At 46.8% G+C, this 22,287-nt stretch overlaps 21 non-coding genes across 21 annotated transcripts; all 21 read left to right on the top strand.

Annotated features, from left to right (window-relative positions):
- Positions 1–589: 589 nt before the first annotated feature.
- On the top strand, positions 590–704 carry LOC144800370 (U5 spliceosomal RNA). The gene has a single exon (XR_013604279.1). It is a non-coding gene; the product is annotated as a U5 spliceosomal RNA (small nuclear RNA).
- A 934-nt stretch (positions 705–1,638) lies between these two features.
- On the top strand, positions 1,639–1,753 carry LOC144801662 (U5 spliceosomal RNA). The gene has a single exon (XR_013605466.1). It is a non-coding gene; the product is annotated as a U5 spliceosomal RNA (small nuclear RNA).
- A 933-nt stretch (positions 1,754–2,686) lies between these two features.
- LOC144801025 (U5 spliceosomal RNA) lies at positions 2,687–2,801 on the top strand. Its single transcript, XR_013604902.1, has one exon. It is a non-coding gene; the product is annotated as a U5 spliceosomal RNA (small nuclear RNA).
- Positions 2,802–3,735: 934 nt separating this feature from the next.
- Positions 3,736–3,850, top strand: LOC144800749 (U5 spliceosomal RNA). Its single transcript, XR_013604635.1, has one exon. It is a non-coding gene; the product is annotated as a U5 spliceosomal RNA (small nuclear RNA).
- Positions 3,851–4,783: 933 nt separating this feature from the next.
- Positions 4,784–4,898, top strand: LOC144801026 (U5 spliceosomal RNA). Its single transcript, XR_013604903.1, has one exon. It is a non-coding gene; the product is annotated as a U5 spliceosomal RNA (small nuclear RNA).
- Positions 4,899–5,832: 934 nt separating this feature from the next.
- On the top strand, positions 5,833–5,946 carry LOC144800851 (U5 spliceosomal RNA). Its single transcript, XR_013604734.1, has one exon. It is a non-coding gene; the product is annotated as a U5 spliceosomal RNA (small nuclear RNA).
- Positions 5,947–6,879: 933 nt separating this feature from the next.
- LOC144801663 (U5 spliceosomal RNA) lies at positions 6,880–6,994 on the top strand. The gene has a single exon (XR_013605467.1). It is a non-coding gene; the product is annotated as a U5 spliceosomal RNA (small nuclear RNA).
- A 933-nt stretch (positions 6,995–7,927) lies between these two features.
- LOC144801664 (U5 spliceosomal RNA) lies at positions 7,928–8,042 on the top strand. The gene has a single exon (XR_013605468.1). It is a non-coding gene; the product is annotated as a U5 spliceosomal RNA (small nuclear RNA).
- Positions 8,043–8,975: 933 nt separating this feature from the next.
- On the top strand, positions 8,976–9,090 carry LOC144801665 (U5 spliceosomal RNA). Its single transcript, XR_013605469.1, has one exon. It is a non-coding gene; the product is annotated as a U5 spliceosomal RNA (small nuclear RNA).
- Positions 9,091–10,024: 934 nt separating this feature from the next.
- LOC144801029 (U5 spliceosomal RNA) lies at positions 10,025–10,139 on the top strand. The gene has a single exon (XR_013604906.1). It is a non-coding gene; the product is annotated as a U5 spliceosomal RNA (small nuclear RNA).
- A 933-nt stretch (positions 10,140–11,072) lies between these two features.
- Positions 11,073–11,187, top strand: LOC144800752 (U5 spliceosomal RNA). Its single transcript, XR_013604638.1, has one exon. It is a non-coding gene; the product is annotated as a U5 spliceosomal RNA (small nuclear RNA).
- A 933-nt stretch (positions 11,188–12,120) lies between these two features.
- LOC144801666 (U5 spliceosomal RNA) lies at positions 12,121–12,235 on the top strand. Its single transcript, XR_013605470.1, has one exon. It is a non-coding gene; the product is annotated as a U5 spliceosomal RNA (small nuclear RNA).
- Positions 12,236–13,168: 933 nt separating this feature from the next.
- LOC144801667 (U5 spliceosomal RNA) lies at positions 13,169–13,283 on the top strand. The gene has a single exon (XR_013605471.1). It is a non-coding gene; the product is annotated as a U5 spliceosomal RNA (small nuclear RNA).
- Positions 13,284–14,216: 933 nt separating this feature from the next.
- LOC144801668 (U5 spliceosomal RNA) lies at positions 14,217–14,331 on the top strand. The gene has a single exon (XR_013605472.1). It is a non-coding gene; the product is annotated as a U5 spliceosomal RNA (small nuclear RNA).
- A 934-nt stretch (positions 14,332–15,265) lies between these two features.
- Positions 15,266–15,380, top strand: LOC144801030 (U5 spliceosomal RNA). Its single transcript, XR_013604907.1, has one exon. It is a non-coding gene; the product is annotated as a U5 spliceosomal RNA (small nuclear RNA).
- Positions 15,381–16,313: 933 nt separating this feature from the next.
- Positions 16,314–16,428, top strand: LOC144800753 (U5 spliceosomal RNA). Its single transcript, XR_013604639.1, has one exon. It is a non-coding gene; the product is annotated as a U5 spliceosomal RNA (small nuclear RNA).
- Positions 16,429–17,361: 933 nt separating this feature from the next.
- LOC144801670 (U5 spliceosomal RNA) lies at positions 17,362–17,476 on the top strand. Its single transcript, XR_013605474.1, has one exon. It is a non-coding gene; the product is annotated as a U5 spliceosomal RNA (small nuclear RNA).
- A 933-nt stretch (positions 17,477–18,409) lies between these two features.
- Positions 18,410–18,524, top strand: LOC144801672 (U5 spliceosomal RNA). The gene has a single exon (XR_013605475.1). It is a non-coding gene; the product is annotated as a U5 spliceosomal RNA (small nuclear RNA).
- Positions 18,525–19,457: 933 nt separating this feature from the next.
- LOC144801673 (U5 spliceosomal RNA) lies at positions 19,458–19,572 on the top strand. The gene has a single exon (XR_013605476.1). It is a non-coding gene; the product is annotated as a U5 spliceosomal RNA (small nuclear RNA).
- Positions 19,573–20,506: 934 nt separating this feature from the next.
- LOC144801031 (U5 spliceosomal RNA) lies at positions 20,507–20,621 on the top strand. Its single transcript, XR_013604908.1, has one exon. It is a non-coding gene; the product is annotated as a U5 spliceosomal RNA (small nuclear RNA).
- Positions 20,622–21,554: 933 nt separating this feature from the next.
- LOC144800754 (U5 spliceosomal RNA) lies at positions 21,555–21,669 on the top strand. Its single transcript, XR_013604640.1, has one exon. It is a non-coding gene; the product is annotated as a U5 spliceosomal RNA (small nuclear RNA).
- The last annotated feature ends 618 nt before the right edge of the window (positions 21,670–22,287 follow it).

The following is a 22,287-nucleotide window of genomic DNA, read 5'->3' on the forward strand; positions in this document are numbered from 1 at the left end:
AGGTGCCCCATAGAGGTTGGCCAATCCTGAGTCGGTGCCCTGAGAGGGTGGCCAATCCTGAGTCAGATTCCTCTCAGGTACACTTGAAGCGGCACGTCAGTCCTGTTTCATGTGCCTCTAGCCTAGACAGATATATGCTTCTATATTCAGGTTTAATGAAAGTACGTGCGAAAAAGGGACTTAAAGTGCATGGCTATGTGCAGAGCACAGTGGTGGCTCACAGCCTAACGATTGGAAGGATGGTGTGGAAAGCGTAAAATCGCTGGGGGACAAAAGTCCTACAGTGCCACTTCACCTAAAGCCTGATGCACGCTTCCCGTTCCCCTTGCCCAGCAGCCGCAACGCCTCCTAATGAGCTGAGGTGTGTACAGAAAAGAATTTGCATATTCCCAGACAGACGCATGGGAACTGTCCACCTTTTTCATTTTCTGTGCTTTGAGCAGAGTCTCTGAAATTTGGGCCTGCTTCCCTCACCGGCCTGGTTCTTGTCCTCTTTCTTAGAGCCTGAAAATACCTCTCAGGTCCTCACCCTCGCAATGACGGGGTCTTTCATGTGGTGCCACTTACCCCCAGAGAGCCATATTCTAACTTACTCTGGTTTCTCTTCAAAACGAAAAAATCTTTCGCCTTTTACTAAAGATTTCCGTGGAGAGGAACATTTGCGAGTTTATTCAATTTTTTTAAGCCTTACCACAGGTGAGGCTGTTTATTGTGTGTTTAAAAGAAAAGCATTAGAAATTGGGGAATATCTGCGAGTTGTCTGCTGCTGTTTTTTGGGGACATGAGCTTAGGTGTTTTATTCCTGAACTTCTCTGCTTGCTCATTTGCATAGACAGAGTGCAGGAGAGGTGCATCATGGGAAAGAGCTTGTGCAGTGCATGAGATTGCTTTTCGTGACTATCTTGGAATTTCATGATAGCAGGCAGTATGTTTTCTCCTCTCTTAATATTCCTGCTGTCAGAGGCCAGACGTCACCCTCCTTTTTCAAGGTGGCACCTAGACTCACGCTGTGCTTTTCATAGGGCTTGCCCGTTATTTGTGCCCGTTGGAGGTGCCCCATAGAGGTTGGCCAATCCTGAGTCGGTGCCCTGACAGGGTGGCCAATCCTGAGTCAGATTCCTCTCAGGTACACTTGAAGCGGCACGCCAGTCCTGTTTCATGTGCCTCTAGCCTAGACAGATATATGCTTCTATATTCAGGTTTAATGAAAGTACGTGCGAAAAAGGGACTTAAAGTGCATGGCTATGTGCAGAGCACAGTGGTGGCTCACAGCCTAACGATTGGAAGGATGGTGTGGAAAGCGTAAAATCGCTGGGGGACAAAAGTCCTACAGTGCCACTTCACCTAAAGCCTGATGCACGCTTCCCGTTCCCCTTGCCCAGCATCCGCAACGCCTCCTAATGAGCTGAGGTGTGTACAGAAAAGAATTTGCATATTCCCAGACAGACGCATGGGAACTGTCCACCTTTTTGATTTTCTGTGCTTTGAGCAGAGACTCTGAAATTTGGGCCTGCTTCCCTCACCGGCCTGGTTCTTGTCCTCTTTCTTAGATTTTGAAAATACCTCTCAGGTCCTCACCCTCGCAATGACGGGGTCTTTGATGTGGTGCCACTTACCCCCAGAGAGCCATATTCTAACTTACTCTGGTTTCTCTTCAAAACGAAAAAATCTTTCGCCTTTTACTAAAGATTTCCGTGGAGAGGAACATTTACGAGTTTATTCAATTTTTTTAAGCCTTACCACAGGTGAGGCTGTTTATCGTGTGTTTAAAAGAAAAGCATTAGAAATTGAGGAATATCTGCGAGTTGTCTGATGCTGTTTTTTGGGGACATGAGCTTAGGTGTTTTATTCCTGAACTCTCTGCTTGCTCATTTGCATAGACAGAGTGCAGGAGAGGTGCATCATGGGAAAGAGCTTGTGCAGTGCATGAGATTGCTTTTCGTGACTATCTTGGAATTTCACGATAGCAGGCAGTATGTTTTCTCCTCTCTTAATATTCCTGCTGTCAGAGGCCAGACGTCACCCTCCTTTTTCAAGGTGGCACCTAGACTCACGCTGTGCTTTTCATAGGGCTTGCCCGTTATTTGTGCCCATTGGAGGTGCCCCATAGAGGTTGGCCAATCCTGAGTCGGTGCCCTGAGAGGGTGGCCAATCCTGAGTCAGATTCCTCTCAGGTACACTTGAAGCGGCACGCCAGTCCTGTTTCATGTGCCTCTAGCCTAGACAGATATATACTTCTATATTCAGGTTTAATGAAAGTACGTGCGAAAAAGGGACTTAAAGTGCATGGCTATGTGCAGAGCACAGTGGTGGCTCACAGCCTAACGATTGGAAGGATGGTGTGGAAAGCGTAAAATCGCTGGGGGACAAAAGTCCTACAGTGCCACTTCACCTAAAGCCTGATGCACGCTTCCCGTTCCCCTTGCCCAGCAGCCGCAACGCCTCCTAATGAGCTGAGGTGTGTACAGAAAAGAATTTGCATATTCCCAGACAGACGCATGGGAACTGTCCACCTTTTTCATTTTCTGTGCTTTGAGCAGAGACTCTGAAATTTGGGCCTGCTTCCCTCACCGGCCTGGTTCTTGTCCTCTTTCTTAGAGCCTGAAAATACCTCTCAGGTCCTCACCCTCGCAATGACGGGGTCTTTGATGTGGTGCCACTTACCCCCAGAGAGCCATATTCTAACTTACTCTGGTTTCTCTTCAAAACGAAAAATGTTTTCGCCTTTTACTAAAGATTTCCGTGGAGAGGAACATTTACGAGTTTATTCAATTTTTTTAAGCCTTACCACAGGTGAGGCTGTTTATTGTGTGTTTAAAAGAAAAGCATTAGAAATTGGGGAATATTTGCGAGTTGTCTGCTGCTGTTTTTTGGGGACATGAGCTTAGGTGTTTTATTCCTGAACTCCTCTGCTTGCTCATTTGCATAGACAGAGTGCAGGAGAGGTGCATCATGGGAAAGAGCTTGTGAAGTGCATGAGATTGCTTTTCGTGACTATCTTGGAATTTCATGATAGCAGGCAGTATGTTTTCTCCTCTCTTAATATTCCTGCTGTCAGAGGCCAGACGTCACCCTCCTTTTTCAAGGTGGCACCTAGACTCACGCTGTGCTTTTCATAGGGCTTGCCCGTTATTTGTGCCCGTTGGAGGTGCCCCATAGAGGTTGGCCAATCCTGAGTCGGTGCCCTGAGAGGGTGGCCAATCCTGAGTCAGATTCCTCTCAGGTACACTTGAAGCGGCACGCCAGTCCTGTTTCATGTGCCTCTAGCCTAGACAGATATATGCTTCTATATTCAGGTTTAATGAAAGTACGTGCGAAAAAGGGACTTAAAGTGCATGGCTATGTGCAGAGCACAGTGGTGGCTCACAGCCTAACGATTGGAAGGATGGTGTGGAAAGCGTAAAATCGCTGGGGGACAAAAGTCCTACAGTGCCACTTCACCTAAAGCCTGATGCACGCTTCCCGTTCCCCTTGCCCAGCATCCGCAACGCCTCCTAATGAGCTGAGGTGTGTACAGAAAAGAATTTGCATATTCCCAGACAGACGCATGGGAACTGTCCACCTTTTTGATTTTCTGTGCTTTGAGCAGAGACTCTGAAATTTGGGCCTGCTTCCCTCACCGGCCTGGTTCTTGTCCTCTTTCTTAGATTTTGAAAATACCTCTCAGGTCCTCACCCTCGCAATGACGGGGTCTTTGATGTGGTGCCACTTACCCCCAGAGAGCCATATTCTAACTTACTCTGGTCTCTCTTCAAAACGAAAAAATCTTTCGCCTTTTACTAAAGATTTCCGTGGAGAGGAACATTTGCGAGTTTATTCAATTTTTTTAAGCCTTACCACAGGTGAGGCTGTTTATCGTGTGTTTAAAAGAAAAGCATTAGAAATTGAGGAATATCTGCGAGTTGTCTGATGCTGTTTTTTGGGGACATGAGCTTAGGTGTTTTATTCCTGAACTCTCTGCTTGCTCATTTGCATAGACAGAGTGCAGGAGAGGTGCATCATGGGAAAGAGCTTGTGCAGTGCATGAGATTGCTTTTCGTGACTATCTTGGAATTTCACGATAGCAGGCAGTATGTTTTCTCCTCTCTTAATATTCCTGCTGTCAGAGGCCAGACGTCACCCTCCTTTTTCAAGGTGGCACCTAGACTCACGCTGTGCTTTTCATAGGGCTTGCCCGTTATTTGTGCCCATTGGAGGTGCCCCATAGAGGTTGGCCAATCCTGAGTCGGTGCCCTGAGAGGGTGGCCAATCCTGAGTCAGATTCCTCTCAGGTACACTTGAAGCGGCACGCCAGTCCTGTTTCATGTGCCTCTAGCCTAGACAGATATATACTTCTATATTCAGGTTTAATGAAAGTACGTGCGAAAAAGGGACTTAAAGTGCATGGCTATGTGCAGAGCACAGTGGTGGCTCACAGCCTAACGATTGGAAGGATGGTGTGGAAAGCGTAAAATCGCTGGGGGACAAAAGTCCTACAGTGCCACTTCACCTAAAGCCTGATGCACGCTTCCCGTTCCCCTTGCCCAGCAGCCGCAACGCCTCCTAATGAGCTGAGGTGTGTACAGAAAAGAATTTGCATATTCCCAGACAGACGCATGGGAACTGTCCACCTTTTTCATTTTCTGTGCTTTGAGCAGAGACTCTGAAATTTGGGCCTGCTTCCCTCACCGGCCTGGTTCTTGTCCTCTTTCTTAGAGCCTGAAAATACCTCTCAGGTCCTCACCCTCGCAATGACGGGGTCTTTGATGTGGTGCCACTTACCCCCAGAGAGCCATATTCTAACTTACTCTGGTTTCTCTTCAAAACGAAAAATGTTTTCGCCTTTTACTAAAGATTTCCGTGGAGAGGAACATTTACGAGTTTATTCAATTTTTTTAAGCCTTACCACAGGTGAGGCTGTTTATTGTGTGTTTAAAAGAAAAGCATTAGAAATTGGGGAATATTTGCGAGTTGTCTGCTGCTGTTTTTTGGGGACATGAGCTTAGGTGTTTTATTCCTGAACTCCTCTGCTTGCTCATTTGCATAGACAGAGTGCAGGAGAGGTGCATCATGGGAAAGAGCTTGTGAAGTGCATGAGATTGCTTTTCGTGACTATCTTGGAATTTCATGATAGCAGGCAGTATGTTTTCTCCTCTCTTAATATTCCTGCTGTCAGAGGCCAGACGTCACCCTCCTTTTTCAAGGTGGCACCTAGACTCACGCTGTGCTTTTCATAGGGCTTGCCCGTTATTTGTGCCCATTGGAGGTGCCCCATAGAGGTTGGCCAATCCTGAGTCGGTGCCCTGAGAGGGTGGCCAATCCTGAGTCAGATTCCTCTCAGGTACACTTGAAGCGGCACGCCAGTCCTGTTTCATGTGCCTCTAGCCTAGACAGATATATGCTTCTATATTCAGGTTTAATGAAAGTACGTGCGAAAAAGGGACTTAAAGTGCATGGCTATGTGCAGAGCACAGTGGTGGCTCACAGCCTAACGATTGGAAGGATGGTGTGGAAAGCGTAAAATCGCTGGGGGACAAAAGTCCTACAGTGCCACTTCACCTAAAGCCTGATGCACGCTTCCCGTTCCCCTTGCCCAGCAGCCGCAACGCCTCCTAATGAGCTGAGGTGTGTACAGAAAAGAATTTGCATATTCCCAGACAGACGCATGGGAACTGTCCACCTTTTTCATTTTCTGTGCTTTGAGCAGAGACTCTGAAATTTGGGCCTGCTTCCCTCACCGGCCTGGTTCTTGTCCTCTTTCTTAGAGCCTGAAAATACCTCTCAGGTCCTCACCCTCGCAATGACGGGGTCTTTGATGTGGTGCCACTTACCCCCAGAGAGCCATATTCTAACTTACTCTGTTTCTCTTCAAAACGAAAAAATCTTTCGCCTTTTACTAAAGATTTCCGTGGAGAGGAACATTTGCGAGTTTATTCAATTTTTTTAAGCCTTACCACAGGTGAGGCTGTTTATCGTGTGTTTAAAAGAAAAGCATTAGAAATTGAGGAATATCTGCGAGTTGTCTGATGCTGTTTTTTGGGGACATGAGCTTAGGTGTTTTATTCCTGAACTCTCTGCTTGCTCATTTGCATAGACAGAGTGCAGGAGAGGTGCATCATGGGAAAGAGCTTGTGCAGTGCATGAGATTGCTTTTCGTGACTATCTTGGAATTTCACGATAGCAGGCAGTATGTTTTCTCCTCTCTTAATATTCCTGCTGTCAGAGGCCAGACGTCACCCTCCTTTTTCAAGGTGGCACCTAGACTCACGCTGTGCTTTTCATAGGGCTTGCCCGTTATTTGTGCCCGTTGGAGGTGCCCCATAGAGGTTGGCCAATCCTGAGTCGGTGCCCTGAGAGGGTGGCCAATCCTGAGTCAGATTCCTCTCAGGTACACTTGAAGCGGCACGCCAGTCCTGTTTCATGTGCCTCTAGCCTAGACAGATATATACTTCTATATTCAGGTTTAATGAAAGTACGTGCGAAAAAGGGACTTAAAGTGCATGGCTATGTGCAGAGCACAGTGGTGGCTCACAGCCTAACGATTGGAAGGATGGTGTGGAAAGCGTAAAATCGCTGGGGGACAAAAGTCCTACAGTGCCACTTCACCTAAAGCCTGATGCACGCTTCCCGTTCCCCTTGCCCAGCATCCGCAACGCCTCCTAATGAGCTGAGGTGTGTACAGAAAAGAATTTGCATATTCCCAGACAGACGCATGGGAACTGTCCACCTTTTTGATTTTCTGTGCTTTGAGCAGAGACTCTGAAATTTGGGCCTGCTTCCCTCACCGGCCTGGTTCTTGTCCTCTTTCTTAGATTTTGAAAATACCTCTCAGGTCCTCACCCTCGCAATGACGGGGTCTTTGATGTGGTGCCACTTACCCCCAGAGAGCCATATTCTAACTTACTCTGGTTTCTCTTCAAAACGAAAAAATCTTTCGCCTTTTACTAAAGATTTCCGTGGAGAGGAACATTTACGAGTTTATTCAATTTTTTTAAGCCTTACCACAGGTGAGGCTGTTTATCGTGTGTTTAAAAGAAAAGCATTAGAAATTGAGGAATATCTGCGAGTTGTCTGATGCTGTTTTTTGGGGACATGAGCTTAGGTGTTTTATTCCTGAACTCTCTGCTTGCTCATTTGCATAGACAGAGTGCAGGAGAGGTGCATCATGGGAAAGAGCTTGTGCAGTGCATGAGATTGCTTTTCGTGACTATCTTGGAATTTCACGATAGCAGGCAGTATGTTTTCTCCTCTCTTAATATTCCTGCTGTCAGAGGCCAGACGTCACCCTCCTTTTTCAAGGTGGCACCTAGACTCACGCTGTGCTTTTCATAGGGCTTGCCCGTTATTTGTGCCCGTTGGAGGTGCCCCATAGAGGTTGGCCAATCCTGAGTCGGTGCCCTGAGAGGGTGGCCAATCCTGAGTCAGATTCCTCTCAGGTACACTTGAAGCGGCACGCCAGTCCTGTTTCATGTGCCTCTAGCCTAGACAGATATATACTTCTATATTCAGGTTTAATGAAAGTACGTGCGAAAAAGGGACTTAAAGTGCATGGCTATGTGCAGAGCACAGTGGTGGCTCACAGCCTAACGATTGGAAGGATGGTGTGGAAAGCATAAAATCGCTGGGGGACAAAAGTCCTACAGTGCCACTTCACCTAAAGCCTGATGCACGCTTCCCGTTCCCCTTGCCCAGCATCCGCAACGCCTCCTAATGAGCTGAGGTGTGTACAGAAAAGAATTTGCATATTCACAGACAGACGCATGGGAACTGTCCACCTTTTTGATTTTCTGTGCTTTGAGCAGAGACTCTGAAATTTGGGCCTGCTTCCCTCACCGGCCTGGTTCTTGTCCTCTTTCTTAGATTTTGAAAATACCTCTCAGGTCCTCACCCTCGCAATGACGGGGTCTTTGATGTGGTGCCACTTACCCCCAGAGAGCCATATTCTAACTTACTCTGGTTTCTCTTCAAAACGAAAAAATCTTTCGCCTTTTACTAAAGATTTCCGTGGAGAGGAACATTTACGAGTTTATTCAATTTTTTTAAGCCTTACCACAGGTGAGGCTGTTTATCGTGTGTTTAAAAGAAAAGCATTAGAAATTGAGGAATATCTGCGAATTGTCTGATGCTGTTTTTTGGGGACATGAGCTTAGGTGTTTTATTCCTGAACTCTCTGCTTGCTCATTTGCATAGACAGAGTGCAGGAGAGGTGCATCATGGGAAAGAGCTTGTGCAGTGCATGAGATTGCTTTTCGTGACTATCTTGGAATTTCACGATAGCAGGCAGTATGTTTTCTCCTCTCTTAATATTCCTGCTGTCAGAGGCCAGACGTCACCCTCCTTTTTCAAGGTGGCACCTAGACTCACGTTGTGCTTTTCATAGGGCTTGCCCGTTATTTGTGCCCGTTGGAGGTGCCCCATAGAGGTTGGCCAATCCTGAGTCGGTGCCCTGAGAGGGTGGCCAATCCTGAGTCAGATTCCTCTCAGGTACACTTGAAGCGGCACGCCAGTCCTGTTTCATGTGCCTCTAGCCTAGACAGATATATACTTCTATATTCAGGTTTAATGAAAGTACGTGCGAAAAAGGGACTTAAAGTGCATGGCTATGTGCAGAGCACAGTGGTGGCTCACAGCCTATCGATTGGAAGGATGGTGTGGAAAGCGTAAAATCGCTGGGGGACGAAAGTCCTACAGTGCCACTTCACCTAAAGCCTGATGCACGCTTCCCGTTCCCCTTGCCCAGCAGCTGCAACGCCTCCTAATGAGCTGAGGTGTGTACAGAAAAGAATTTGCATATTCCCAGACAGACGCATGGGAACTGTCCACCTTTTTGATTTTCTGTGCTTTGAGCAGAGACTCTGAAATTTGGGCCTGCTTCCCTCACCGGCCTGGTTCTTGTCCTCTTTCTTAGATTTTGAAAATACCTCTCAGGTCCTCACCCTCGCAATGACGGGGTCTTTGATGTGGTGCCACTTACCCCCAGAGAGCCATATTCTAACTTACTCTGGTTTCTCTTCAAAACGAAAAAATCTTTCGCCTTTTACTAAAGATTTCCGTGGAGAGGAACATTTACGAGTTTATTCAATTTTTTTAAGCCTTACCACAGGTGAGGCTGTTTATTGTGTGTTTAAAAGAAAAGCATTAGAAATTGGGGAATATCTGCGAGTTGTCTGCTGCTGTTTTTTGGGGACATGAGCTTAGGTGTTTTATTCCTGAACTCCTCTGCTTGCTCATTTGCATAGACAGAGTGCAGGAGAGGTGCATCATGGGAAAGAGCTTGTGCAGTGCATGAGATTGCTTTTCGTGACTATCTTGGAATTTCATTATAGCAGGCAGTATGTTTTCTCCTCTCTTAATATTCCTGCTGTCAGAGGCCAGACGTCACCCTCCTTTTTCAAGGTGGCACCTAGACTCACGCTGTGCTTTTCATAGGGCTTGCCCGTTATTTGTGCCCATTGGAGGTGCCCCATAGAGGTTGGCCAATCCTGAGTCGGTGCCCTGAGAGGGTGGCCAATCCTGAGTCAGATTCCTCTCAGGTACACTTGAAGCGGCACGCCAGTCCTGTTTCATGTGCCTCTAGCCTAGACAGATATATGCTTCTATATTCAGGTTTAATGAAAGTACGTGCGAAAAAGGGACTTAAAGTGCATGGCTATGTGCAGAGCACAGTGGTGGCTCACAGCCTAACGATTGGAAGGATGGTGTGGAAATCGTAAAATCGCTGGGGGACAAAAGTCCTACAGTGCCACTTCACCTAAAGCCTGATGCACGCTTCCCGTTCCCCTTGCCCAGCATCCGCAACGCCTCCTAATGAGCTGAGGTGTGTACAGAAAAGAATTTGCATATTCCCAGACAGACGCATGGGAACTGTCCACCTTTTTGATTTTCTGTGCTTTGAGCAGAGACTCTGAAATTTGGGCCTGCTTCCCTCACCGGCCTGGTTCTTGTCCTCTTTCTTAGATTTTGAAAATACCTCTCAGGTCCTCACCCTCGCAATGACGGGGTCTTTGATGTGGTGCCACTTACCCCCAGAGAGCCATATTCTAACTTACTCTGGTTTCTCTTCAAAACTAAAAAATCTTTCGCCTTTTATTAAAGATTTCCGTGGAGAGGAACATTTACGAGTTTATTCAATTTTGTTAAGCCTTACCACAGGTGAGGCTGTTTATCGTGTGTTTAAAAGAAAAGCATTAGAAATTGAGGAATATCTGCGAGTTGTCTGATGCTGTTTTTTGGGGACATGAGCTTAGGTGTTTTATTCCTGAACTCTCTGCTTGCTCATTTGCATAGACAGAGTGCAGGAGAGGTGCATCATGGGAAAGAGCTTGTGCAGTGCATGAGATTGCTTTTCGTGACTATCTTGGAATTTCACGATAGCAGGCAGTATGTTTTCTCCTCTCTTAATATTCCTGCTGTCAGAGGCCAGACGTCACCCTCCTTTTTCAAGGTGGCACCTAGACTCACGCTGTGCTTTTCATAGGGCTTGCCCGTTATTTGTGCCCGTTGGAGGTGCCCCATAGAGGTTGGCCAATCCTGAGTCGGTGCCCTGAGAGGGTGGCCAATCCTGAGTCAGATTCCTCTCAGGTACACTTGAAGCGGCACGCCAGTCCTGTTTCATGTGCCTCTAGCCTAGACAGATATATACTTCTATATTCAGGTTTAATGAAAGTACGTGCGAAAAAGGGACTTGAAGTGCATGGCTATGTGCAGAGCACAGTGGTGGCTCACAGCCTAACGATTGGAAGGATGGTGTGGAAAGCGTAAAATCGCTGGGGGACAAAAGTCCTACAGTGCCACTTCACCTAAAGCCTGATGCACGCTTCCCGTTCCCCTTGCCCAGCAGCCGCAACGCCTCCTAATGAGCTGAGGTGTGTACAGAAAAGAATTTGCATATTCCCAGACAGACGCATGGGAACTGTCCACCTTTTTCATTTTCTGTGCTTTGAGCAGAGACTCTGAAATTTGGGCCTGCTTCCCTCACCGGCCTGGTTCTTGTCCTCTTTCTTAGATTTTGAAAATACCTCTCAGGTCCTCACCCTCGCAATGACGGGGTCTTTGATGTGGTGCCACTTACCCCCAGAGAGCCATATTCTAACTTACTCTGGTTTCTCTTCAAAACAAAAAAATCTTTCGCCTTTTACTAAAGATTTCCGTGGAGAGGAACGTTTACGAGTTTATTTAATTTTTTTAAGCCTTACCACAGGTGAGGCTGTTTATCGTGTGTTTAAAAGAAAAGCATTAGAAATTGGGGAATATCTGCGAGTTGTCTGCTGCTGTTTTTTGGGGACATGAGCTTAGGTGTTTTATTCCTGAACTCTCTGCTTGCTCATTTGCATAGACAGAGTGCAGGAGAGGTGCATCATGGGAAAGAGCTTGTGCAGTGCATGAGATTGCTTTTCGTGACTATCTTGGAATTTCACGATAGCAGGCAGTATGTTTTCTCCTCTCTTAATATTCCTGCTGTCAGAGGCCAGACGTCACCCTCCTTTTTCAAGGTGGCACCTAGACTCACGCTGTGCTTTTCATAGGGCTTGCCCGTTATTTGTGCCCGTTGGAGGTGCCCCATAGAGGTTGGCCAATCCTGAGTCGGTGCCCTGAGAGGGTGGCCAATCCTGAGTCAGATTCCTCTCAGGTACACTTGAAGCAGCACGCCAGTCCTGTTTCATGTGCCTCTAGCCTAGACAGATATATGCTTCTATATTCAGGTTTAATGAAAGTACGTGTGAAAAAGGGACTTAAAGTGCATGGCTATGTGCAGAGCACAGTGGTGGCTCACAGCCTAACGATTGGAAGGATGGTGTGGAAAGCGTAAAATCGCTAGGGGACAAAAGTCCTACAGTGCCACTTCACCTAAAGCCTGATGCACGCTTCCCGTTCCCCTTGCCCAGCATCCGCAACGCCTCCTAATGAGCTGAGGTGTGTACAGAAAAGAATTTGCATATTCCCAGACAGACGCATGGGAACTGTCCACCTTTTTGATTTTCTGTGCTTTGAGCAGAGACTCTGAAATTTGGGCCTGCTTCCCTCACCGGCCTGGTTCTTGTCCTCTTTCTTAGATTTTGAAAATACCTCTCAGGTCCTCACCCTCGCAATGACGGGGTCTTTGATGTGGTGCCACTTACCCCCAGAGAGCCATATTCTAACTTACTCTGGTTTCTCTTCAAAACGAAAAAATCTTTCGCCTTTTACTAAAGATTTCCGTGGAGAGGAACATTTACGAGTTTATTCAATTTTTTTAAGCCTTACCACAGGTGAGGCTGTTTATCGTGTGTTTAAAAGAAAAGCATTAGAAATTGAGGAATATCTGCGAGTTGTCTGATGCTGTTTTTTGGGGACATGAGCTTAGGTGTTTTATTCCTGAACTCTCTGCTTGCTCATTTGCATAGACAGAGTGCAGGAGAGGTGCATCATGGGAAAGAGCTTGTGCAGTGCATGAGATTGCTTTTCGTGACTATCTTGGAATTTCACGATAGCAGGCAGTATGTTTTCTCCTCTCTTAATATTCCTGCTGTCAGAGGCCAGACGTCACCCTCCTTTTTCAAGGTGGCACCTAGACTCACGCTGTGCTTTTCATAGGGCTTGCCCGTTATTTGTGCCCGTTGGAGGTGCCCCATAGAGGTTGGCCAATCCTGAGTCGGTGCCCTGAGAGGGTGGCCAATCCTGAGTCAGATTCCTCTCAGGTACACTTGAAGCGGCACGCCAGTCCTGTTTCATGTGCCTCTAGCCTAGACAGATATATACTTCTATATTCAGGTTTAATGAAAGTACGTGCGAAAAAGGGACTTAAAGTGCATGGCTATGTGCAGAGCACAGTGGTGGCTCACAGCCTAACGATTGGAAGGATGGTGTGGAAAGCATAAAATCGCTGGGGGACAAAAGTCCTACAGTGCCACTTCACCTAAAGCCTGATGCACGCTTCCCGTTCCCCTTGCCCAGCATCCGCAACGCCTCCTAATGAGCTGAGGTGTGTACAGAAAAGAATTTGCATATTCACAGACAGACGCATGGGAACTGTCCACCTTTTTGATTTTCTGTGCTTTGAGCAGAGACTCTGAAATTTGGGCCTGCTTCCCTCACCGGCCTGGTTCTTGTCCTCTTTCTTAGATTTTGAAAATACCTCTCAGGTCCTCACCCTCGCAATGACGGGGTCTTTGATGTGGTGCCACTTACCCCCAGAGAGCCATATTCTAACTTACTCTGGTTTCTCTTCAAAACGAAAAAATCTTTCGCCTTTTACTAAAGATTTCCGTGGAGAGGAACATTTACGAGTTTATTCAATTTTTTTAAGCCTTACCACAGGTGAGGCTGTTTATCGTGTGTTTAAAAGAAAAGCATTAGAAATTGAGGAATATCTGCGAATTGTCTGATGCTGTTTTTTGGGGACATGAGCTTAGGTGTTTTATTCCTGAACTCTCTGCTTGCTCATTTGCATAGACAGAGTGCAGGAGAGGTGCATCATGGGAAAGAGCTTGTGCAGTGCATGAGATTGCTTTTCGTGACTATCTTGGAATTTCACGATAGCAGGCAGTATGTTTTCTCCTCTCTTAATATTCCTGCTGTCAGAGGCCAGACGTCACCCTCCTTTTTCAAGGTGGCACCTAGACTCACGTTGTGCTTTTCATAGGGCTTGCCCGTTATTTGTGCCCGTTGGAGGTGCCCCATAGAGGTTGGCCAATCCTGAGTCGGTGCCCTGAGAGGGTGGCCAATCCTGAGTCAGATTCCTCTCAGGTACACTTGAAGCGGCACGCCAGTCCTGTTTCATGTGCCTCTAGCCTAGACAGATATATACTTCTATATTCAGGTTTAATGAAAGTACGTGCGAAAAAGGGACTTAAAGTGCATGGCTATGTGCAGAGCACAGTGGTGGCTCACAGCCTATCGATTGGAAGGATGGTGTGGAAAGCGTAAAATCGCTGGGGGACGAAAGTCCTACAGTGCCACTTCACCTAAAGCCTGATGCACGCTTCCCGTTCCCCTTGCCCAGCAGCTGCAACGCCTCCTAATGAGCTGAGGTGTGTACAGAAAAGAATTTGCATATTCCCAGACAGACGCATGGGAACTGTCCACCTTTTTGATTTTCTGTGCTTTGAGCAGAGACTCTGAAATTTGGGCCTGCTTCCCTCACCGGCCTGGTTCTTGTCCTCTTTCTTAGATTTTGAAAATACCTCTCAGGTCCTCACCCTCGCAATGACGGGGTCTTTGATGTGGTGCCACTTACCCCCAGAGAGCCATATTCTAACTTACTCTGGTTTCTCTTCAAAACGAAAAAATCTTTCGCCTTTTACTAAAGATTTCCGTGGAGAGGAACATTTACGAGTTTATTCAATTTTTTTAAGCCTTACCACAGGTGAGGCTGTTTATTGTGTGTTTAAAAGAAAAGCATTAGAAATTGGGGAATATCTGCGAGTTGTCTGCTGCTGTTTTTTGGGGACATGAGCTTAGGTGTTTTATTCCTGAACTCCTCTGCTTGCTCATTTGCATAGACAGAGTGCAGGAGAGGTGCATCATGGGAAAGAGCTTGTGCAGTGCATGAGATTGCTTTTCGTGACTATCTTGGAATTTCATTATAGCAGGCAGTATGTTTTCTCCTCTCTTAATATTCCTGCTGTCAGAGGCCAGACGTCACCCTCCTTTTTCAAGGTGGCACCTAGACTCACGCTGTGCTTTTCATAGGGCTTGCCCGTTATTTGTGCCCATTGGAGGTGCCCCATAGAGGTTGGCCAATCCTGAGTCGGTGCCCTGAGAGGGTGGCCAATCCTGAGTCAGATTCCTCTCAGGTACACTTGAAGCGGCACGCCAGTCCTGTTTCATGTGCCTCTAGCCTAGACAGATATATGCTTCTATATTCAGGTTTAATGAAAGTACGTGCGAAAAAGGGACTTAAAGTGCATGGCTATGTGCAGAGCACAGTGGTGGCTCACAGCCTAACGATTGGAAGGATGGTGTGGAAATCGTAAAATCGCTGGGGGACAAAAGTCCTACAGTGCCACTTCACCTAAAGCCTGATGCACGCTTCCCGTTCCCCTTGCCCAGCATCCGCAACGCCTCCTAATGAGCTGAGGTGTGTACAGAAAAGAATTTGCATATTCCCAGACAGACGCATGGGAACTGTCCACCTTTTTGATTTTCTGTGCTTTGAGCAGAGACTCTGAAATTTGGGCCTGCTTCCCTCACCGGCCTGGTTCTTGTCCTCTTTCTTAGATTTTGAAAATACCTCTCAGGTCCTCACCCTCGCAATGACGGGGTCTTTGATGTGGTGCCACTTACCCCCAGAGAGCCATATTCTAACTTACTCTGGTTTCTCTTCAAAACTAAAAAATCTTTCGCCTTTTATTAAAGATTTCCGTGGAGAGGAACATTTACGAGTTTATTCAATTTTGTTAAGCCTTACCACAGGTGAGGCTGTTTATCGTGTGTTTAAAAGAAAAGCATTAGAAATTGAGGAATATCTGCGAGTTGTCTGATGCTGTTTTTTGGGGACATGAGCTTAGGTGTTTTATTCCTGAACTCTCTGCTTGCTCATTTGCATAGACAGAGTGCAGGAGAGGTGCATCATGGGAAAGAGCTTGTGCAGTGCATGAGATTGCTTTTCGTGACTATCTTGGAATTTCACGATAGCAGGCAGTATGTTTTCTCCTCTCTTAATATTCCTGCTGTCAGAGGCCAGACGTCACCCTCCTTTTTCAAGGTGGCACCTAGACTCACGCTGTGCTTTTCATAGGGCTTGCCCGTTATTTGTGCCCGTTGGAGGTGCCCCATAGAGGTTGGCCAATCCTGAGTCGGTGCCCTGAGAGGGTGGCCAATCCTGAGTCAGATTCCTCTCAGGTACACTTGAAGCGGCACGCCAGTCCTGTTTCATGTGCCTCTAGCCTAGACAGATATATACTTCTATATTCAGGTTTAATGAAAGTACGTGCGAAAAAGGGACTTGAAGTGCATGGCTATGTGCAGAGCACAGTGGTGGCTCACAGCCTAACGATTGGAAGGATGGTGTGGAAAGCGTAAAATCGCTGGGGGACAAAAGTCCTACAGTGCCACTTCACCTAAAGCCTGATGCACGCTTCCCGTTCCCCTTGCCCAGCAGCCGCAACGCCTCCTAATGAGCTGAGGTGTGTACAGAAAAGAATTTGCATATTCCCAGACAGACGCATGGGAACTGTCCACCTTTTTCATTTTCTGTGCTTTGAGCAGAGACTCTGAAATTTGGGCCTGCTTCCCTCACCGGCCTGGTTCTTGTCCTCTTTCTTAGATTTTGAAAATACCTCTCAGGTCCTCACCCTCGCAATGACGGGGTCTTTGATGTGGTGCCACTTACCCCCAGAGAGCCATATTCTAACTTACTCTGGTTTCTCTTCAAAACAAAAAAATCTTTCGCCTTTTACTAAAGATTTCCGTGGAGAGGAACGTTTACGAGTTTATTTAATTTTTTTAAGCCTTACCACAGGTGAGGCTGTTTATCGTGTGTTTAAAAGAAAAGCATTAGAAATTGGGGAATATCTGCGAGTTGTCTGCTGCTGTTTTTTGGGGACATGAGCTTAGGTGTTTTATTCCTGAACTCTCTGCTTGCTCATTTGCATAGACAGAGTGCAGGAGAGGTGCATCATGGGAAAGAGCTTGTGCAGTGCATGAGATTGCTTTTCGTGACTATCTTGGAATTTCACGATAGCAGGCAGTATGTTTTCTCCTCTCTTAATATTCCTGCTGTCAGAGGCCAGACGTCACCCTCCTTTTTCAAGGTGGCACCTAGACTCACGCTGTGCTTTTCATAGGGCTTGCCCGTTATTTGTGCCCGTTGGAGGTGCCCCATAGAGGTTGGCCAATCCTGAGTCGGTGCCCTGAGAGGGTGGCCAATCCTGAGTCAGATTCCTCTCAGGTACACTTGAAGCAGCACGCCAGTCCTGTTTCATGTGCCTCTAGCCTAGACAGATATATGCTTCTATATTCAGGTTTAATGAAAGTACGTGTGAAAAAGGGACTTAAAGTGCATGGCTATGTGCAGAGCACAGTGGTGGCTCACAGCCTAACGATTGGAAGGATGGTGTGGAAAGCGTAAAATCGCTAGGGGACAAAAGTCCTACAGTGCCACTTCACCTAAAGCCTGATGCACGCTTCCCGTTCCCCTTGCCCAGCATCCGCAACGCCTCCTAATGAGCTGAGGTGTGTACAGAAAAGAATTTGCATATTCCCAGACAGACGCATGGGAACTGTCCACCTTTTTGATTTTCTGTGCTTTGAGCAGAGACTCTGAAATTTGGGCCTGCTTCCCTCACCGGCCTGGTTCTTGTCCTCTTTCTTAGATTTTGAAAATACCTCTCAGGTCCTCACCCTCGCAATGACGGGGTCTTTGATGTGGTGCCACTTACCCCCAGAGAGCCATATTCTAACTTACTCTGGTTTCTCTTCAAAACGAAAAAATCTTTCGCCTTTTACTAAAGATTTCCGTGGAGAGGAACATTTACGAGTTTATTCAATTTTTTTAAGCCTTACCACAGGTGAGGCTGTTTATCGTGTGTTTAAAAGAAAAGCATTAGAAATTGAGGAATATCTGCGAGTTGTCTGATGCTGTTTTTTGGGGACACGAGCTTAGGTGTTTTATTCCTGAACTCTCTGCTTGCTCATTTGCATAGACAGAGTGCAGGAGAGGTGCATCATGGGAAAGAGCTTGTGCAGTGCATGAGATTGCTTTTCGTGACTATCTTGGAATTTCACGATAGCAGGCAGTATGTTTTCTCCTCTCTTAATATTCCTGCTGTCAGAGGCCAGACGTCACCCTCCTTTTTCAAGGTGGCACCTAGACTCACGCTGTGCTTTTCATAGGGCTTGCCCGTTATTTGTGCCCGTTGGAGGTGCCCCATAGAGGTTGGCCAATCCTGAGTCGGTGCCCTGAGAGGGTGGCCAATCCTGAGTCAGATTCCTCTCAGGTACACTTGAAGCGGCACGCCAGTCCTGTTTCATGTGCCTCTAGCCTAGACAGATATATACTTCTATATTCAGGTTTAATGAAAGTACGTGCGAAAAAGGGACTTAAAGTGCATGGCTATGTGCAGAGCACAGTGGTGGCTCACAGCCTAACGATTGGAAGGATGGTGTGGAAAGCATAAAATCGCTGGGGGACAAAAGTCCTACAGTGCCACTTCACCTAAAGCCTGATGCACGCTTCCCGTTCCCCTTGCCCAGCATCCGCAACGCCTCCTAATGAGCTGAGGTGTGTACAGAAAAGAATTTGCATATTCACAGACAGACGCATGGGAACTGTCCACCTTTTTGATTTTCTGTGCTTTGAGCAGAGACTCTGAAATTTGGGCCTGCTTCCCTCACCGGCCTGGTTCTTGTCCTCTTTCTTAGATTTTGAAAATACCTCTCAGGTCCTCACCCTCGCAATGACGGGGTCTTTGATGTGGTGCCACTTACCCCCAGAGAGCCATATTCTAACTTACTCTGGTTTCTCTTCAAAACGAAAAAATCTTTCGCCTTTTACTAAAGATTTCCGTGGAGAGGAACATTTACGAGTTTATTCAATTTTTTTAAGCCTTACCACAGGTGAGGCTGTTTATCGTGTGTTTAAAAGAAAAGCATTAGAAATTGAGGAATATCTGCGAATTGTCTGATGCTGTTTTTTGGGGACATGAGCTTAGGTGTTTTATTCCTGAACTCTCTGCTTGCTCATTTGCATAGACAGAGTGCAGGAGAGGTGCATCATGGGAAAGAGCTTGTGCAGTGCATGAGATTGCTTTTCGTGACTATCTTGGAATTTCACGATAGCAGGCAGTATGTTTTCTCCTCTCTTAATATTCCTGCTGTCAGAGGCCAGACGTCACCCTCCTTTTTCAAGGTGGCACCTAGACTCACGTTGTGCTTTTCATAGGGCTTGCCCGTTATTTGTGCCCGTTGGAGGTGCCCCATAGAGGTTGGCCAATCCTGAGTCGGTGCCCTGAGAGGGTGGCCAATCCTGAGTCAGATTCCTCTCAGGTACACTTGAAGCGGCACGCCAGTCCTGTTTCATGTGCCTCTAGCCTAGACAGATATATACTTCTATATTCAGGTTTAATGAAAGTACGTGCGAAAAAGGGACTTAAAGTGCATGGCTATGTGCAGAGCACAGTGGTGGCTCACAGCCTATCGATTGGAAGGATGGTGTGGAAAGCGTAAAATCGCTGGGGGACGAAAGTCCTACAGTGCCACTTCACCTAAAGCCTGATGCACGCTTCCCGTTCCCCTTGCCCAGCAGCTGCAACGCCTCCTAATGAGCTGAGGTGTGTACAGAAAAGAATTTGCATATTCCCAGACAGACGCATGGGAACTGTCCACCTTTTTGATTTTCTGTGCTTTGAGCAGAGACTCTGAAATTTGGGCCTGCTTCCCTCACCGGCCTGGTTCTTGTCCTCTTTCTTAGATTTTGAAAATACCTCTCAGGTCCTCACCCTCGCAATGACGGGGTCTTTGATGTGGTGCCACTTACCCCCAGAGAGCCATATTCTAACTTACTCTGGTTTCTCTTCAAAACGAAAAAATCTTTCGCCTTTTACTAAAGATTTCCGTGGAGAGGAACATTTACGAGTTTATTCAATTTTTTTAAGCCTTACCACAGGTGAGGCTGTTTATTGTGTGTTTAAAAGAAAAGCATTAGAAATTGGGGAATATCTGCGAGTTGTCTGCTGCTGTTTTTTGGGGACATGAGCTTAGGTGTTTTATTCCTGAACTCCTCTGCTTGCTCATTTGCATAGACAGAGTGCAGGAGAGGTGCATCATGGGAAAGAGCTTGTGCAGTGCATGAGATTGCTTTTCGTGACTATCTTGGAATTTCATTATAGCAGGCAGTATGTTTTCTCCTCTCTTAATATTCCTGCTGTCGGAGGCCAGACGTCACCCTCCTTTTTCAAGGTGGCACCTAGACTCACGCTGTGCTTTTCATAGGGCTTGCCCGTTATTTGTGCCCATTGGAGGTGCCCCATAGAGGTTGGCCAATCCTGAGTCGGTGCCCTGAGAGGGTGGCCAATCCTGAGTCAGATTCCTCTCAGGTACACTTGAAGCGGCACGCCAGTCCTGTTTCATGTGCCTCTAGCCTAGACAGATATATGCTTCTATATTCAGGTTTAATGAAAGTACGTGCGAAAAAGGGACTTAAAGTGCATGGCTATGTGCAGAGCACAGTGGTGGCTCACAGCCTAACGATTGGAAGGATGGTGTGGAAATCGTAAAATCGCTGGGGGACAAAAGTCCTACAGTGCCACTTCACCTAAAGCCTGATGCACGCTTCCCGTTCCCCTTGCCCAGCATCCGCAACGCCTCCTAATGAGCTGAGGTGTGTACAGAAAAGAATTTGCATATTCCCAGACAGACGCATGGGAACTGTCCACCTTTTTGATTTTCTGTGCTTTGAGCAGAGACTCTGAAATTTGGGCCTGCTTCCCTCACCGGCCTGGTTCTTGTCCTCTTTCTTAGATTTTGAAAATACCTCTCAGGTCCTCACCCTCGCAATGACGGGGTCTTTGATGTGGTGCCACTTACCCCCAGAGAGCCATATTCTAACTTACTCTGGTTTCTCTTCAAAACTAAAAAATCTTTCGCCTTTTATTAAAGATTTCCGTGGAGAGGAACATTTACGAGTTTATTCAATTTTGTTAAGCCTTACCACAGGTGAGGCTGTTTATCGTGTGTTTAAAAGAAAAGCATTAGAAATTGAGGAATATCTGCGAGTTGTCTGATGCTGTTTTTTGGGGACATGAGCTTAGGTGTTTTATTCCTGAACTCTCTGCTTGCTCATTTGCATAGACAGAGTGCAGGAGAGGTGCATCATGGGAAAGAGCTTGTGCAGTGCATGAGATTGCTTTTCGTGACTATCTTGGAATTTCACGATAGCAGGCAGTATGTTTTCTCCTCTCTTAATATTCCTGCTGTCAGAGGCCAGACGTCACCCTCCTTTTTCAAGGTGGCACCTAGACTCACGCTGTGCTTTTCATAGGGCTTGCCCGTTATTTGTGCCCGTTGGAGGTGCCCCATAGAGGTTGGCCAATCCTGAGTCGGTGCCCTGAGAGGGTGGCCAATCCTGAGTCAGATTCCTCTCAGGTACACTTGAAGCGGCACGCCAGTCCTGTTTCATGTGCCTCTAGCCTAGACAGATATATACTTCTATATTCAGGTTTAATGAAAGTACGTGCGAAAAAGGGACTTGAAGTGCATGGCTATGTGCAGAGCACAGTGGTGGCTCACAGCCTAACGATTGGAAGGATGGTGTGGAAAGCGTAAAATCGCTGGGGGACAAAAGTCCTACAGTGCCACTTCACCTAAAGCCTGATGCACGCTTCCCGTTCCCCTTGCCCAGCAGCCGCAACGCCTCCTAATGAGCTGAGGTGTGTACAGAAAAGAATTTGCATATTCCCAGACAGACGCATGGGAACTGTCCACCTTTTTCATTTTCTGTGCTTTGAGCAGAGACTCTGAAATTTGGGCCTGCTTCCCTCACCGGCCTGGTTCTTGTCCTCTTTCTTAGATTTTGAAAATACCTCTCAGGTCCTCACCCTCGCAATGACGGGGTCTTTGATGTGGTGCCACTTACCCCCAGAGAGCCATATTCTAACTTACTCTGGTTTCTCTTCAAAACAAAAAAATCTTTCGCCTTTTACTAAAGATTTCCGTGGAGAGGAACGTTTACGAGTTTATTTAATTTTTTTAAGCCTTACCACAGGTGAGGCTGTTTATCGTGTGTTTAAAAGAAAAGCATTAGAAATTGGGGAATATCTGCGAGTTGTCTGCTGCTGTTTTTTGGGGACATGAGCTTAGGTGTTTTATTCCTGAACTCTCTGCTTGCTCATTTGCATAGACAGAGTGCAGGAGAGGTGCATCATGGGAAAGAGCTTGTGCAGTGCATGAGATTGCTTTTCGTGACTATCTTGGAATTTCACGATAGCAGGCAGTATGTTTTCTCCTCTCTTAATATTCCTGCTGTCAGAGGCCAGACGTCACCCTCCTTTTTCAAGGTGGCACCTAGACTCACGCTGTGCTTTTCATAGGGCTTGCCCGTTATTTGTGCCCGTTGGAGGTGCCCCATAGAGGTTGGCCAATCCTGAGTCGGTGCCCTGAGAGGGTGGCCAATCCTGAGTCAGATTCCTCTCAGGTACACTTGAAGCAGCACGCCAGTCCTGTTTCATGTGCCTCTAGCCTAGACAGATATATGCTTCTATATTCAGGTTTAATGAAAGTACGTGTGAAAAAGGGACTTAAAGTGCATGGCTATGTGCAGAGCACAGTGGTGGCTCACAGCCTAACGATTGGAAGGATGGTGTGGAAAGCGTAAAATCGCTAGGGGACAAA

This window comes from Lissotriton helveticus, chromosome 12 (assembly GCF_964261635.1).
Source record: "Lissotriton helveticus chromosome 12, aLisHel1.1, whole genome shotgun sequence".
NCBI classification, from domain to species: domain Eukaryota; kingdom Metazoa; phylum Chordata; class Amphibia; order Caudata; family Salamandridae; genus Lissotriton; species Lissotriton helveticus.